The sequence below is a fragment of the Colobus angolensis genome, unplaced genomic scaffold, assembly GCF_000951035.1.
Source record: "Colobus angolensis palliatus isolate OR3802 unplaced genomic scaffold, Cang.pa_1.0 Scaffold48, whole genome shotgun sequence".
Taxonomy (NCBI): Eukaryota; Metazoa; Chordata; class Mammalia; order Primates; family Cercopithecidae; genus Colobus; species Colobus angolensis.
Window position 1 is genome coordinate 11,254,066 of NW_012118265.1, and position 4,746 is coordinate 11,258,811.

Consider the following 4,746-nt stretch of genomic DNA (forward strand, 5'->3'; position numbering starts at 1 on the left):
TTCTTTCTTTCTTTCTTTCTTTCTTTCTTTCTTTCTTTCTTTCTTTCTTTCTTTCTTTCTTTCTTTCTTCCTTTCTTTCTTTCTTTCTTTCTTTCTTCTCTGTTGCCCAGGCTGGAGTATAATGGTGCCATCTTGGTTCACTGCAACCTCCACCTCCCAGGTTCAAATGATTAAGTGATTCCCTGCTTCAGCCTCCCAAGTAGCTGGGATTATAGGTACCCACCACCATGCCCACACTAATTTTTGTACTTTTAGTAGAGATGGGGTTTCACCATGTTGGTCAGTCTGGTCTCAAACTTCTGACCTCAGGTGGTCCACCTACCTCAGCCTCCCAAAGTACTGGGATTACAGGCATGAGCTACTATGCCCAGCCCAATTCCACTCCATTTCTTAATAGCAAAATTTACCTTTCATTTTAAATAAAGGAAAGCAGTGTAGGCAGTATCCCTTGGGTGACTGTCAGATAGAAAAGACTGAGGAGCTCCATATAGTATTTTGCATTGCTTGTGTGGAATGTTATATCTGGAGAACACTGCACAACCATAACATTAATTCTAGAAATTTCTGGACCCAAAGGCAGAGTATGTCAAAATTGGAGACAAGGCCAGGGAGTGGCTTGGCTTAATGTGAATCAAAAACAAAATAAATAAACAAAAGGGAGAGGGAAGATGTTCAGAGTATTCAAAAGGTGAGTTTTCTTCTAGTTTAAAGTGAAAAAAGTAAGTCTGTTTCCCCCAAAACAATGGATTCATGAGTGATCCAGGGAGCTGACAGGAGTAACACTTTGTCCAAGCACGTGATATCCACCTTGTTTTTTTCCTCCTAAAAGTTCTGGGGCTTTTTGATAAGTGTGAGAATTTTTAAAGTGTGCGACCTATGGAGGTGTTGATTGAACTCCTTTCAGTGAGAATGCACACCAGAAATCTTATTGAATAAAGTTTTCATATTCACAAGCCCTTAACTTTGCCTAGATGTGACTTCAGAAAATTGAGATGCAAATGTCATCCCAGTTTATGGTGATAACAGTGTTCTAAAAAAGTTTTTTAGTTGACAAAGCAGTTTTACACATGACACCTGAGACTTGCTGTTTTTTGGAGGAAAGGCACTCGGTGAATTCAAAGAGAGCACAGCCTGGTCTATGCTTTACCAAGTCCCTGTACTAGTAGCAACTGGAGAGCAATAAACATGAACAAATAGAGCCAAAGAATACTGCTAGAACCAGCTTTGGCCTCTTTACACCTCAATTTGCTAGTCAATAATGGAAATAACTGAATTGTATCTTTTTTAAATAGTCTTTCTGGCTTTAGAATTCTTTGTCTGTTCTCTATATTCAACTCAAGAGGTTTTTTTTTTTTTTAATTTTTTGTTTTAATTCTTTGGTGTAGGACTTAAAGGAAAACAAGCAAGCCAGGGAACATGCAAGGAAGGCAAAGATCAGGAAAGGGAAACAAGAGTGAAAAAGAACTTGGAGAAGAACAAAAGGAAATAAGCTTATAGATAAGTAATGGGGTGAGAGAACTACGGGAATTGGATCAATTTCCTGTATCTCAGATTTAATATGAGGGGGAAAGAGCTGATGATTTGCAACATAATTTTGTAAATCATGTCAGAATTAATAAGCTCTTTAATTTTTTCCCTTAAGAAGAACACACCAGGTGAGTGCACAGTTCATTCCGTACTACAGGCAGAGGATACGATGACCCAGTTTGGTTGCCGTGCTGGAAGGGGAACCATTACCTGCTAATGAGGATGAATCCTAAAGCCTGCACTGCAGCCTCTGTCCATGGTGTGGTGAGGAACATTGCTGTGTTGATCCTTTTCTTGGTGAAGGGATGAGTTCATGCCTTTTCTCCCTGCAACACATTCATTCTCTAACATTCTGCCCCAACCACAGGCATTGGTGACAGAATAAAGAACATGTTTATCATTAAGGTTTTCTGCAACTGAAAAATTGTAGTTGATCTGAAAATCTGTAGAAATTACTATCTCCGTTTCTAACTTTATTCAATGGTGGTTTTTCTTTTTTTTTAAATGTACAAAAAAATCACTCAGATGTGTTTTGTATGACACCCTGGTCTCTTAAAGCAGACTCTGGTTGAATGGTGTTGCACATACTTTCTGTTGTAGGTAATTATAAAATGTCTTGTTTCCTATAGATATAAATAAAACATATCACTGAACTGTGGATTCAACTCATTCTGGAAAAGATTGCAAGCATTTTCAAAGTGCAGGTGGCTGATGGAGAGTAGGTCCTTTGCAAATGTTGGATGAAACACTGCAGAGTGAACTTCAACCTGTGCAGGTAGGCATGGCTGGGAGGAGACCCCAGTGCAGACATTCCTCTCCCAGTCAGTGAGGTGAGGGAGCTGTGATGTAACTGTAACCACTTATCCAGAAAGTATGTCTCTGTTATGACTGTGTTTCACAGGCAGTTGCCCTGAACTCTTTGTTTGGAAAGAAACTGTATTAATCCTCAAGTCTGTCAGATGCTGCCCAGAGCTCAGCAAGTCCTAAAGGCAGCTCTTGTGTCCTCTTTGCTTATGAAAATCACACCTTGGTACAATCCTTCATTGGCATGGCAGCTTTTTCAGGCGTGTTCCTGTTAGCTTATGCAAGAGGGATGGGTAGTTGGATGATTAATTGAAAAGTTAAATAAACTGAAGAGTCATTTTTAAAAATCCTAATACATAATATATACTATAAACATTTATTTTAACTTAAAATAATAAATTGTATATTCACTCAAGATAATTTGATGTAGGAAGGCCAAGTCTTTTCTTGGAATCTAGGTCTGATATTGGAGTTGTCTTTCATAAACCACATTTACAATACATCATTTACAATTTCTAGTTTTTGATTTCTTTAAAGTTATGGTTTTGTTAGAGTAGAGTAGGAACTTAAAGACACTCATAATCTGAGAAGAGATGCCTCTAGATTGTAATTATTATTTTCTTCTGACTTTACAGTTGTTTCACTTACTCATAATTCAGGAATACTTTTAGGAGCTCCCTTTTGTCAAGCCTTTTCAAAGGAACCATCTTAATTTTTCATAAACAGTCTCTCCCTTTACACTCATATTTCATTGCATCACACAATTTTTAGTTAAATTATTTAAATATATTAAGTCCAACAGGGTATACACAGGGTTCAGATCAAGCACAACTGAGTCTTGGTAAACTTACAGCTCAATTGGCCAGAGTAGAAGCACACAAGCTCCAGAAAGCCTGCTCTCTGCTGGCCCTTGGGGCACTAGGGGCAAGCAAAAGGTAGAATTGCAGAGGGCATGAGGGGACAATTCATCTGCAGAATTTGTAAGTGGAGGCCTATTAAGCAGCTTCTACTCTGCAATGTGCTAGTCCCTAATTGGGGAGCAAAGATAGAAGTACAATTGCTGCTAAGTATTGTGTGCAGTAGAGGCTGTTGGCACAGAGGAGGAGAAATCCCTTCTGGCTGAAATGAGCAACCAGAAGCAAGCTGTTTTGGATTGAATTGTGTACCTCCAAAAGTTCATGTATTGAAGTTCTAACCCCTAGTACCTCATATTGTAACCACAGTTGGAGATAGGATTTTTAGAGAGGTAGTTCAATTAAAATGAGGTTATTTGCCGGGGGTGGAGGGGAGAGCGGTGCTCATACAATATGACTGGTCTTCTTATAAGAAGATAAAATTTGGACACAGACATTGACAAACGGAAGACCGAGTGAAACACAAAGAGAAAATGGCCATCTGCAAGGCAAGGAGAGAAGCCTGAAACAGAGCTTCCCTCGCAGCCCTTAGAAGGAACCAAACTTGCCTGCCGACACCTTGATCTTGGTTTCCAGAACTACGAAACCAAGTTTTTCGGCTTCCAGAACTACGAAAAATTAATTTCTATTGTTTAAGCCACCCAGTCTATGGTACTTTGTTACAGCATCTCTAACAAAAGACTACAGAAGCCTTCAAGGAGCGGGGAGTATTTGATGTGGGATTTAAAAGATGGGTAATTTATCAGTTGCCCAAGATGAGAGGAAGGAAATTAGAGGCAGATGGAAGATTCAGAACAAAGACTGAGAAGTGGGCCAGTATTCAAAATATAAAAAACAGACCATTTGGCTGGAGGAGAGAGTCAATGTAGGAAAGGAATGGAAGAATAGGCTAGAAGAGGTAGGACAGATCTGCAGGGCCTTGAAGGTCACCTGTGGGCAGTGGGGAGTCACTGAAGGCTATGGAGAGATACAGTCAAAGCAGCATTTTGGAGACATTGTCTCATATAGAGCTGTCAGGGAAGGCTGTCTGCTACGTGCTGAAGTCCTTTATGGCTGTCAGCAATGTGACTTTGTCTGGCTCCCTGGCGTGGCTGATGATGCTGCAAGGTGATGTGTGGGAGAAGGTTAGAACTTGCTACGGCAGAACCATAAGAAAGCATGACTGCCTTACTAAACTTACATCCTGCCCTCCCCTCGAAAGAGAGGCTTAACAGACTACTTAACATTATTTGCTTCTTAGTTGAGCAGGGAGGGGACAATGTGAGTGGCAGAATTAAGGAAGTATGCTTGGCTCTGGGCTTCTTTCAAAAGTCCCAGCCAAGCCTGTGAGTGAAGAATAGGCTTCAGTTCACCTGTGGGTTGATGTGACGTTTCTCATATTGAGGTGTTAAAGTTGAAACAGTGTTTTATCTTGCATGCAAGGTAGAAAATAAAGTTCCATTTCTTGCACATCTAAGTTTATGGACAATATTCCCACCTGCTACATTTTTATAAGGAATTT